This window comes from Oryctolagus cuniculus, chromosome 7 (genome assembly GCF_964237555.1).
Source record: "Oryctolagus cuniculus chromosome 7, mOryCun1.1, whole genome shotgun sequence".
Lineage (NCBI taxonomy): Eukaryota > Metazoa > Chordata > Mammalia > Lagomorpha > Leporidae > Oryctolagus > Oryctolagus cuniculus.
Genome location: NC_091438.1, coordinates 22,943,826 through 22,956,914, shown reverse-complemented (window position 1 = coordinate 22,956,914; position 13,089 = coordinate 22,943,826). Strand labels below are relative to the sequence as shown.

At 46.3% G+C, this 13,089-nt stretch overlaps 1 pseudogene; it reads right to left on the bottom strand.

Annotated features, from left to right (window-relative positions):
- Positions 1–2,445: 2,445 nt before the first annotated feature.
- On the bottom strand, positions 2,446–2,886 carry LOC100345288 (large ribosomal subunit protein mL42 pseudogene; annotated as a pseudogene).
- Between the last annotated feature and the right edge of the window lie 10,203 nt (positions 2,887–13,089).

Below are 13,089 nucleotides of genomic sequence, written 5' to 3'. Positions count from 1 at the left end.
CACGTTTCAAGGGTTGTTTATGGTTCCAGCTTCCCAGATGCTTTGTATCTTGGAACAGTGTCTGAGGTTTGCATGCCACATTAGAAATGCCAGATTTTTTTTTAAGGTTTATTTATTTATTTGAAAGTCAGAGTTACACAGAGAGAGGAGAGGCAGAGAGAAAGAGAGGTCTTCCATCTGCTGGTTCACTCCCCAAATGGCTGCAATGGCCTGAGCTGCACCAATCTGAAGCCAGGAGCCTAGAGCTTCTTCTGGGTCTCCCAAGATGGTACAGGGGCCCAAGCATTTGTGCCATCTTCTACTGCTTTCCCAGGCCATTGCAGGGAACTGGACCACAAGTGGAGCAGCCAGAACTCAAACCAGCACCCATATGGGATGCTAGCACTGCAAGCGGTGGCTTTACTCACTACGCCACAGCACTGGTCCCCAAAATGATGGACTTTCTGCTCTTGTGGTGGAGGTGTCTTACTTTAATCCACAAGATTCACGCTTACAGCAAAGCTGATGTGCTCTTGATGAATAACAGTTCTCATCTCCCATGCCAGTTCCCATCAAGAAGCTGCTTGGTGGTTGGCTGTGTCACCAAGCATTCTGAATCCACAACCAGGCTCAGTGAACTACAGCGCGATGGTGAATTAGCAATCTCTGTTGTAAACCCAGGAGGAAAGAGGAGCATATGTATATCATGCACTTGTCATTTCTGGAAGACATCAATCTAGTTATTAAATACTAGTATTTGATACTGTACATCAGTACATCAGGACAGCTGAGTTCTACATAGTTTTCTTTCATAGTATCATATACTCACCCAACCAGGGTGCTTAAATAAGATTTCACAACATCCATACCAATAATGAATTACATCCCAGTTTCTTTCATTCAGACAATAAACATTTAACTCAATGTTTATGTGTTAAATACTGCTCTAGGGTTTCTCCATACAAGGACACAATGATGAGAGACTTGGTCTCTGGTTTCTAGATGCTAGATCCAGCTGTACGGAGCTACTAATAATTGACAGACCAAGAAACAGGAACCCAAAAAGGAGAATGGGAGTCGCCCTAACTCCAGTGTCTTGTACTACACACACTATACACTATAACTTGGCATGTTATTTAATCCACCACCTTGCTGATATCCCAGTCACCAACCTTGTAGCTTACCAGTGACGGCCACCATCCACACTCAGGGTCTACCCCACCATTGGAAGTCTGTCCACACCATCCACATGTAGGAGGCTGAAATTCACCCATCACCACCTCTGTTACCCCAGCTCTGATTAAAGAGGAGTTTCTGGATACTCCAGAGGATGCATCCAACAATATGAGGTTTTACCCACCAAGAATTGGAAAAAGCACACATCCTAAGCCTGTGAACCCAAGGCCCTGCTGCTCTCCCATGGCCCACCCCTACTGGAGAGAGAGAAGTCATCAAAAGTCACGCCACTCCTTAACCCAACTAAAGCAAGACTCCTCTACAACCAGCAAGAAAGCCCAGACCACAACTTCAAAACGTGCTTCTGCTTCCAGCCAGCTTCTGATAGAATGAGTGTCTCCCACCATCCGCAGGGGTGTTTGGCCCTCTCTGGTTCCTGTGTTCCTACCATTCCTGGATCTCACACAGCTGTCTTCTATTGATTTGCTACACTTATTCTCAGCATCTGCTCCTCCGTGTTCCTTTTTGCCCCTCTCTCCCCAGGCAACCTCAACCCAGGCTGCACAGTAAGAACCACCTGAAGAGCTTTGTTCAGAATACTAGGTCCTGTGCAGCTGCATGTGTGCCAGTTATACCAGAATATCTGAGAAGGATCTTGAACTTGTTTATTAGACCTCCTAGCCATTCTTTTTTTTCTTTTTTTGACAGGCAGAGTTAGACAGTGAGAGAGAGACAGAGAGAGAGACAGAGAGAAAGGTCTTCCTTTTTCCATTGGTTCACCCCCACAAATGGCCGCTACGGCCAGCGCGCTGTGCCAATCTGAAGGCAGGAGCCAGGTGCTTCCTCCTGGTCTCCCATGCGGGTGCAGGGCCCAAGCACTTGGGCCATCCTCCACTGCACTCCCGGGCCACAGCAGAGAGCTGGACTGGAAGAGGAGCAACCAGGATAGAATCCAGCACCCCAACCGGGACTAGAACCTGGGGTGCCAGTTCCGCAGGCAGAGGATTAGTCAAGTGAGCTGCAGTGCCGGCCCCTCCTAGCCATTCTAATAAAAGAGCATCCAGGTTTGAGAACACTGTCCTTAACATCTACCAAAAACAAAGCCCACTTTTTGTCCCTTTTCTAAGCCCAGAACAATAGTTTAGGATGTCCGTAGCTGGTTTTTTTTTTTTTAATATTTAATGATTATTTTATTACATAACATATAATGTGAAAATACCAGAATGCATTTTCTCAAATGGAAAATGAGGCACAGGATATCATGGCTGTTTGATTCCAAGAACTTCAGCATCATCTGTCCTCTGGAAGATCCGGTTTCTTACAACATCTATGATCATGTCCACGAGGTTACCAACAGTGCTTAGAAGTAAAGAACATACTGCTAAGTTTTTCTTTCATGGGTCCTTGCTCAAGGTGTTCACATTTTTCTTTCAATCTGATTTTCAGCACTTGATTAGATGCTTCTTCATTATTAAGCACAGGATCTGGTTGAAGGATAGGTTTTGTATGTTCATTTGCAACGTCCACAGAAGGGTGACAGCATCCTACTGTCCTGCCGTCCGATGTCAAAGCAGGCTCTTTGCAATTACAGTCATCTGGAAGGAGAGAATACATAGATTTATGGCAAACACAATACACAGCTCCATTTTGGATTGGAGATAAATGCTTCAAGATCGTCCTCTTTGATACCACCCATTTCACTGCCGCTGCCGCCGCCGCCGCCGCTGCCATGATGTATCAAGATGCCGCTTATCAGCGGGGATGAAAAAAGATGCTTTGAAGAAAACTGCTTTCAAAGTCTGCTTCTAGGCACACCAATTTTTGTTCTGCTGGCACGACACCTTCCATAACTGGGTTTGATGATGGCACTTATAGCTTTGTCATAACAGGTGTTTAAACATCAAATCACAAAGCTCGGGCACTTGAGCCCTGAAAAGTTGCAGACAATAAAGGACACTCTGAGAATCAAGGAAAAGTTGCAACCTGTCCCCACCTCGGCCTCTCCGTGAGGACCTGCTTTTTACTGCATTGCTGCTGCCCATGGAAGATCCGTGCTGTTTTCTACATGAGTGTCAAGGCATTTGCCCCAGTGATCCAGGCCATGATCCTAACCCAGCCTCCCAACATCACCACGGCCATCAGGGAGCCCCTCCTGAGCTGGAAACTTCTCCCCAAAGCAGGAAAATAGAGGGGCACAGCCAGAACCTTCTGAGTTCCCAGGAGCTGCTCTGACGTGTCTACACGGAGGCAATGCAGCAATGGCTTCAGGAGCAGGATCAGGGGTCACTCATCTCTTTCTCCCTGGTTGTCCCCATGACAACAAGGACAGATTAGTGTCCACCAGCACGTCCTCATCTTAACTTGACTATTTCTGTAAACCACAGACCATACTTCCAAATAAAGTCACATTTACAGATACTGGGGATCATTTTGAGACCAAAATTCAGCCCACAACAAAAATCTTCCCCATATCTCTGAGTTTCAGGGAAGTAGGTGGACATAGAATTCGGCATGGTCTCTCCAAGACTGAGAACAGCTGGGTCCCAAGTGTTTGGACTCATGGAAACTATCAGGCACACTCCCTCTGACTCTATTCTATTTTCCTTCTAACACGTTTTCCTTGCTGAGAGGCTAGAAAGATAAGCCTACATTGTCTAGATTCCTTTACAGTTAGTCTGGATGGAATTAGAGTCCATCAATTAGAAGCACTCACGCAAGATTTGGAAGATGTCACTAAGACTAAAACTGACTTCTTGCCCTTGTTAATATTTTGTTTTGCAGGTAAAGTCGTGGAATAGTGACAGCATTCCAGTCCTCAGCTTCCTCGTGCCTGGGCAGCAGCAATGCAGTAAAAGGCAGGTCCTCACGGAGAGGCCGAGGAGGGGACAGGTTGCAACTTTTCCTTGATTCTCAGAGTGTCCTTTATTGTCTGCAACTTTTCAGGGCTCAAGTGCCCGAGCTTTGTGATTTGATGTTTAAACACCTGTTATGACAAAGCTATAAGTGCCATCATCAAACCCAATTATGGAAGGTAGCGTGCCAGCAGGACAAAAATTGGTGTGTCTAGAAGCAGACTTTGAAAGCAGTTTTCTTCAAAGCATCTTTTTTCATCCCCGCTGATAAGTGGCATCTTGATACACCATAGCAGCGGCGGCGGCGGCAGCGGCAGTGAAATGGGTGGTATCAAAGAGGAAGATCTTGAAGCATTTATCTCCAATCCAAAACGGAGCTGTGTATTGTGTTTGCCATAAATCTATGTATTCTCTCCTTCCAGGTGACTGTAATTGCAAAGAGCCTGCTTTGACATCGGACGGCAGGACAGTAGGATGCTGTCACCCTTCTGTGGACACTCCAAATGAACACACTGGTCCCAGCTATAGTGGGACCAGGACAATCATTACCATGAATCCTTGTATGGGATTGCAGTGCCAGTTCTCATGACCTGGCCTCCTTAAAAGCAATGGGTTCGGGTTCCAGATATGAGAACAGTCCCAGTTCCAGAAACTGGGCAAGAGGTCTTGATTTTTATGAGACGATTGTCCTCAGCCACCCTTGATTTCTGCTGATGGTGCATGGTGAATACTTCCTGTCTTGGCTATCTACACTTTTGTTCCTGTGAATGTCCTGTCTACCATGTCCATAACTCTGTGTTCTGGCTCCTCCACTTGATCAACAGTGATCAGGATAAGACACATGCTCTCACCTCTTCCATCCAACATTGTACTAGAGCTTCTAGTCAACAAAATGAAATTAAAAGATAACTACATGGTGGGGGGGGAGTAGTAACAGCATCCCTTATGGCAAATAATATAATCTCGTATAGAGAACATCCTAAGGAATCCACCAAAAGGCTGCTAAAACTATCAAGTTCAGCAAAGTTGCAGAATGCAAGCTCAATACATCATTTTTTAAAGTTATTTATTTGAGAGGTAGAGTTACAGACAGAGAAACAGAAAGACAAAGAGAAAGGTCTTCCATCCACTGGTTCATTCCCCAAATGGCCGCAACAGCCAGAACTGGGCTGATCAGAAGCCAGGAGCCAGGAGTTTCTTCCGGGTCTCCCACATGGGTGCCAGGGCCCCAAGCACGTGGGCCATCTTCTATTGCTTTCCAAGGCCATCAGCAGAGAGCTGGAACAGAAGAGGAGCAACCAGGACATGAACTGGTATCCCTATGGGATGCGGGCACCACAGGCAGTGGCTTGGCCTAGTCCACCACAGTGCCAGCCTCTCAACATCATTTCTGTACTCCAACAATAAACAATCCAAAAGTGAGAGTCACCTTAAATCCTATATACAGTGCCATCAAAAATGACAAAGCCCTTAGGAGTACATTCAACAAATGAGGTGCAAAACTTACGCTCTGAAAATATACAACATTGTTGACAGAAATTAAAGGACCCTAAGAAAGACACCCATGTGCATGGATTAGATGACTTCAGATCACGCAGATGGAATCTCCCCATGCTGCTGTGCAGACTCAAGGCGACTCCTATGAGAACCGCAGCTGGGCTCTGTGCAGAAGTCCAGAAGCTGATTCTAGAATCCACACGGGAATTTAAGGGATCCAGAACAACCAAAACAGTATTGACAAACAACAAAGCTGGAGAGGCAGCCCCTCCCAATTCTAAAACTTACTACAGAATCGAGACAGGGCACTACCACCATAAGGATAAACACTGAGATCGGTGGATTCCAGCTGAGAGCCCAGAAATCAGTCCTCACATTGAGAGTTGATCGATTTCTGGCAAGAGTCCTAGAACAGCTCAGCAGGGAAAGGACAGCCTTTTCAACACGGTGCTGGGACTACTAGATATCCACATGTAAAAGAATGAATTTGCTGGGGCCGACGCTGTGGCACAGTGAGTTAAAGTCCTGGCCTGAAGCGTCGGCATCCCATAGGGGCACCAGTTCTAATTCTGGCTGCTCCTCTTCTGATCCCGCTCTCTGCTATGGCCTGGAATAGAAGACAGCCCAAGTCCTTGGGCCCCTGCACCCACGTGGGAGACCCGGACGAAGCTCCTGACTCCTGGCTTTGGATCAGCGCAGCTACGGCCGTTGTGGCCACCTGGGGAGTGAACCAGCAGATGCAAGACCTCTCTCTCTCTGTCTCTATCTCTCTGTAACTCTGTCTTTCAAATAAATTAAAAAATATTTTTTTAAAAAAAGAATGAATTTGCAACCCTGTTTCACATCACATAAAAATTAATTCAAAATGGATCAAAGACCTAAAGGTAACAGCCAAAACTCTTAGAACAAAATGCAAGGCCAAATCTTCATGACTCAGGGTTAGGCAATGGTTTCTGAGATATAACATCAAAAGCACAAGCAACAGAGGCAAAAAAAAATAGACAAATCGAACTTTATCAAAATTTAAAAACCTTTATGCTTCAAAGGATACCATCAAGAAAATGAAAAGACAACTCACAGAAAGGGAGTGAATATTTGCAAATCGTATCTGATAAGGATCTTGTATCTAGCATATATTCTTAAAAAACTTTTACAGCTCAGTAACAAAAAGACAACTAACTCAGTTTCTAAAATTGCCAAAGGATCAGAGTAGACATTTCTCCAAGGAAGATACATAAATGAAATTGCAGGGGCCGGCTCTGTAGCACACCGGGTAAAGCCGCCGCCTGCCGCATCCCATATGGGCATCAGTTCTAGTCCTGGCTGCTCCACTTCTGATCCAGCTCTCTGCTATAGCTTGGGAAAACAATGGAAGATGGCCCAAGTGCTTGAGCCCTGGCAACCACATGGGAGACCACATGGGAGAAGGCTCCTGGCTCCTGGCTTCGGATCAGCTCAGCTCTGGCCATTGCAGTCATTTAGGGAAGTGAACCAGTGAATGGAAGACCTCTCTCCCTCTCTCTCTCTCTCTCTCTCTCTCTCTCTCTCTGCCTCTCCTCTCTCTGTGTAACTCTGACTTTCAAATAAATAAATAAATCTTTGAAGGAAGGAAGGAAGGAAGGAAGGAAGGAAGGAAGGAAGGAAGGAAAGAAGGAAGGAAGGAATTGCACCTGAAAAGTTTCTCAGCATCATTAGTCATGAGGAATATGCAAATCAAAGTCACAATAAAATACCAGCTCATACCCACCAGGATTGGCTGTTTTCAAAAAGACAGATTAAAGCGGTGGTAAGAATGTGGAAAATTTATAAACCTCCCCCGGTGCTAGTGGGAATGCAAAATGGCAAAGCCAGTTTGAGAAGCTAACAGTTCTTTAAAAGGTTAGAGACACCATAGCATTCAGAAATTCCACTCATAAGTATATACACAAAAAAAAAATGAAAATGGGTCCACACAGAATCTCCTACGTGACTGTTCATAGCAGTTTATTTATAGTATCCAAAAAGTAGAATAACCCAAATTTCCAACAACTGATGAATAGAGAAGCAAAATGTGATGTGGAATATTATTCTGCAATCAAAAGGAATGCAGTACTGACACATGTTACAGCATGAATGAATCTTGGAAACATGATGCTAAATGAAACAAGACAACACAAAACCACACAATCATAGCCAGAGTGGGCATTTAGCCTCACAGTTCAGACGTCTGCACCTGGATTCTATTCCTGGGTTTTGTCTCCTGATTCCAGATTTCTGCTAATACAGACCTGGGAAGCAGTGGTTGAAGCTCAAGATATTTGGTTCCTAAAATCCACATACTGACCTGTGTGACACCTTGGTTCCCAACTTTACCCCCAAGCTCAGCCCTGACAGTTGTGGGCATTTGGAGAATGAGCCAGAAGATGGGAGTGTGCACTCTCTGCCCATCAAATATTAAAAATAAATAAATAAATAAATAATTGTTTGAATAATCCCTATAATAAGCTGAAACTTATAAACCTCCACACTTAGTAAACAACTGTACTACAATATTTCTGTGACCTGGGACTTGTAAACAAGACCTAAAAAGCATAAGCCACAGGTGAAAAAGTATTGGTTTAATTTCATCAAGATCAGAGTTTTCCATTCAACAAAGGAAACAACAGACCAAGGTGATGGATTGAGAAGTATTTTCAACATCTCAAATGAACAAAGGGTTAGTGATTAAAATATAAAAGTAATGGGGCTGGCGCTGGGGCATAGTGGGTAAAGCCGCTGCCTGCAGTGCCAGCATCCCATATGGCACTGGTGTGAGACCCAGCTGCTCCACTTCCAATCTAGCTCTCTGCTATGGCCTGGGAAAGCAGTACAAGATGACCCAAGTCTTTGGTCCCCTGCACCTGCATGGGAGACCCGAAGAAGCTCCCGGTTCCTGGCTCATGGCTTCAGATCAGTGCAGCTCCGGCTGTTGTGGCCAACTGGGAGTGAACCAGCGGATGGAAGACCTTTCTCTCTCTCTGCCTCTCCTTCTCTCTGCGTGTAACTCTGACTTTCAAATAAATAAATCTTTAAAAAAATAAAATATAAAAGTAATTTCTGCAAATCTATAGGAGAAAGCTATTACAGACATGGCCATTACAGACATGGCAAAAAGTGTAAGTAATTAATATTCAAAGCAAATTGATAACAAACACGTCAAGATATGCTGACAACTAGGTAATAAATCACCAAATGGAAGCATGGTACTGGGAGCACAGGCGTGAGTTTCTTGCTGTTGGAAATGGGGACTGACATGCTCCTTCAGTGACAGCCTGAGTGCTCCTGGTGACCGTGAGCATACATCCCGCGACTCAGAAAGCCCTGTCTCGCCCAGGACTATCAGGGAATGAGAGCAAGAGTGCTCATCCCAGCGTTCGTCATGGGAGTGGGAGGAGGAGGCAAGCTCAGTTGCCATCATTTGAGGAATGGGTGAGCCAAAGGTGCTGCGTGGATACCGCCAAGGACCGGGAAGCAGGCTGCACCCAGCGGTTCTCCAGGAAGCAGACACTGAGGTGTGGGGTGCAGGCATGTTTGCTGCAGAGCTGACACCTGAGCAAGGGATGGCCAAGAAGCCCCACTGGGCATGGGGAGCCGCAGACCCCACAGACCCAGCAAAGTCTCTTCCAGCTCCACGGGGACTGTGGAACACAGACAACCTGATGGAGGTGTCCCACGGCTGGGGGCAGAGAACTCAGCTGGCTCAGTCACTGCCTGGGGGAGGAAAACTGACACAGACCTTGAAGAAGCTAGCAGTGGGAGGCATCGGTGCACAGAGCGCAAACACACACACACACACACAGAGCAGCCATTAGGGAAATGCAAATTAAAGCCACAGTGAGCCGTCACTGCACACGAATTACAAAGCCTAAATTAAACAATTGTGATAATAACTGCCTATGAGGATGCACAGAATCCGGATGTGTCACCCATGACTGACAGCAATTTTCTCATACAGTTAAACCTTCGCTTTCCACATAACTTCACAATCACACTTTGGACATTTATCCCAAAGAAAGGAAAATGTGCACAAATGTCTTAGCCACTTGACTCATAAAGACAGACTAAGAACACATATTCCTCTGTTTTAAAAAAGATTTATTTATTTATTTATTTATTTATTTGAAAGTCAGAGTTACGCAGAGAGAGGAGGAGACTCAGAGAGAGGAGGGGGGGTCTTCCATCTGCTAGTTCACTCCCCATTTGGCTGCAATGGCCAAGTTGTGCCAGTCCGAAGCCAGGAGCCAGGGTCTCCACGCAGGTGCAGGGGCCCAGAAACTTGGGCCATCTTCCACTGCTTTCCCCAGGCCATAGCAAATCAAAAGTGAAGCAGCCGGGACTTGAACCAGCACCCATATGGGATGCCGGCACTACAGGTATCGGCTTTTACCCGCTACGCCACAGTGCCGGCCCCAGAACAGATATTTCTAAGAGGATATATGGTTAAACTCGGCTGGCGCTGTGGCAGATCAGGTAAAGCTGCAGCCTGCAGTGCCAGCATCCCATAACAGGCGCCAGTTCGAGTTCTGGCTGCTCCACTTCCTATCCAGCTCTCTGCTGTGGCCTGGGAAAGCAGTAGAAGATAGCCCAAGTCCTTGGGCCCCTGCACTTTGTGGGAGACCCAGAGGAAGCTCCTGGCTCCTGGCTTCAGATCGATGCAGCTCTCTCTCTGTCTCTGTCTCTCTCTCTCTGCCTCTCCTCTGTGTAACTCTGACTTTCAAATAAATAAATAAATCCTTTAAAAAAATAAAATAAACAAACTCTGATCCAATAGAATCCTACCCAGAAATAAAAAGGAATGAGCTGAGGGGCGTTTGGCCGGGTGGTATGGTGATCAGATGCTGCTTATATCCAAGAACCTGGACGCAAGCCCAGGGCCTGGCTTCAGTCCCAGCGTCCTGCTAATGCTCACCCTGGGAGGCAACAGATGACGGCTCCAGTAGTCAGGTCCCCACCATCCATGTGGGAGATCTACACTGAGTTCCTGGCTCCTTGCTTTGTCCCAGCCCAGCCTCAGCTGTTGTGGGCATTTGAGGGGTGAATGAGCAGATGGAAAAATTTGCACATGTCTGCTTTTCAAAGAAACAAAAAAATTTATGAAAAAGGAATGAACTATTGATACGTGGCAACCTCACTGGACATCGTTAAGCCTTATGCTTAGCGGGGAAAGCTCCATCTGAGAATGAAACGCCCAGCGACAATGATTCCACCCAGAGAGCTGAAAACGAGAACACTGTAGAAAAGGGGACAGGATCAGGACAGGGCATGGCCGGGCGCATGTGGATAAGACGAGGGAGCAGAAAAGAGTCCTTTTGTGATGATGGAGCAATCGCCATTGAGGTGGTGGTTACACAATTCTACACTGTACAGAAAGAGACGAATGTGGCTTTTAGAACGGTAACACCTGAATGATTTGTACAGTTAACTGGATGTCTGTTTGCTGGTTTTGACATTGTATTCCAGCTATATAAGACATGTCTTGGGGCTGGTGCGGTGGCGTAGCATGTTAAAGCTGTGGCCCTCAATGCCGGCATCCCATATGAGTGCTCGTTCATGTCCTGGCTACTCCACTTCCAATCCAGCTCCCTGCTGGTGCACCTGGGAAAGCAACTGTAGAAGGCCAAGTGCTTGGGCCCCTGCACCCATGTGGGAGACCCAGAAGAAGCTCCAGGCTCCTGGCTTCAGCCTGGCACAGCCCTGTCTGTAGTGGCCATCTGAGGAGTGAACCAACCTCTCTCTCTCTCTCTCTCTCTCTCTCTCTGTAAATCTTTCAAATAAATCAATCTTTAAAAAAATATGTGTCTTAGTCCATTCAGGCTGCTATAACAAAAACCCATAGACTGGGAGACCATAAACAGAGGTGTGCTGCTCACAGTTCTGGAGGCTGGACGTTAGGGTTAGGGCTAGGGTTAGGGTTAGGGTTAGGGCTAGGGATAGGGTTAGGGCTGGGGATACAGTTAGGGTTACAGTTAGGGTTAGGGTTAGAGTTAGGACTATGGCTAGGGTTAGGGTTAGGGTTAGAGCTAGGGTTAGGGTTACAGTTAGGGTTAGGACTATGGCTAGGGTTAGGGTTAGGACTAGGGTTAGGGTTACAGTTAGGGTTAGGACTATGGCTAGGGTTAGGGTTAGGACTAGGGCTAGGGTTAGGGTTACAGTTAGGGTTAGGGTTAGAGTTAGGACTATGGCTAGGGTTAGGGTTAGGATTAGGGCTAGGGTAAGAGTCACAGTTAGGGTTAGGGTTAGGGTTAGCGTTACAGTTAGGGTTAGGGTTAGGGTTAGGGTTAGGGTTAGGGTTAGGGCTAGGGTTATGTTTAAGGTTAGGGCTAGGGTTAGGGTTGGGGTTACAGTTAGGGTTAGGGTTAGGGTTAGGGCTACATTTATCGCTAAGGTTAGGGTTAGGATTAGGGCTAGGGTTAGGATTAGGGTTAGGGCTAGGGTTAGGGTGAGTGTTACAGTTAGGGTTAGGGTTAGGGTTAGGGTTAGAGTTAGGACTAGGAGAAGGGTTAGGGTTAGGACTAGGAGAAGGGTTAGGTTTAGTATTAGGGCTATGGTTAGGGGTAGGTTTACAGTTAGGGTTACGGTTAGGGTTAGGGCTAGGGCTAGGGTCAGGGTCAGGGTTAGGGTTAGGGTTACAGTTAGGGTTAGGACTAGGGCTAGGGTTATGGCTAGTGTTAGGGCTAGTGTTAGGTTAGTGTTAGGATTAGTGCTAGTGTTAGGGCTAGGGTTAGGATTAGGACTAGGGTTAGCGCTAGAGCTAGGGTTAGGGCTAAGTTTATGATTAGGGCTTGGGATAGGGTTAGGGTTAAGGTTTATGATTAGAGCTTGGGATAGGGTTAGGGTTACAGTTATGGTTAGGGTTAGGGTTAAGGTTAGGGGTAGGGTTAGAGTTAGGGTTACAGCCAGAGTTAGGGTTAGAGTAAGGACTGTGGCTAGGGTTAGGGTTAGCATTAGGGCTAGGATTAGGGTTAGGGTTAAGTCTAGGGTTAGGGTTAGGGTTACAGTTAGTGTTAGGTTTAGGGTTAGGACTAGGGCTAGGTTTAGGGTAGGATTAGGGCTATGGTTAGGGGTAGGGTTACAGTTAGGTTTATGATTAGGGTTAGGTTTAGGGTTAGGGTTATAGTTAGGGTTAGGGTTAGGGTTAGAGTTAGGACTATGGCTAGGGTTAGCGTTAGGGTTAGGGCTAGGATTAATGTTAGGGCTAGGGTTTGGGCTAGGATTACTAGGATTAGGGTTAGGGATAGGGATAGGGTTAGGTTACAGTTAGGGTTAGGGTTAGGATTAGGACTAGGTTAGGGTTAGGTTAGGTTTACACTTGGGGTTAGTGTTAGGGTTTGAGTTAGGACTATGGCTAGGGTTAGGGTTAGGTTTAGAGATAGGGTTAGGGTTAGGCCTAGTGTTAATGTTAGGGCTAGCTTAGGGCTAGGGTTAGGTTTAGGTCTAGTGATAGCGTTAGGGTTACAGTTAGGGTTAGAATTAGGACTAGTGCTAGGGTTAGGGTTAGGTTTACCGTAAGGGTTAGGGTTAGGGTTAGAGTTAGGACTATGGCTAGGCTTAGGGTTAGGATTAGGGC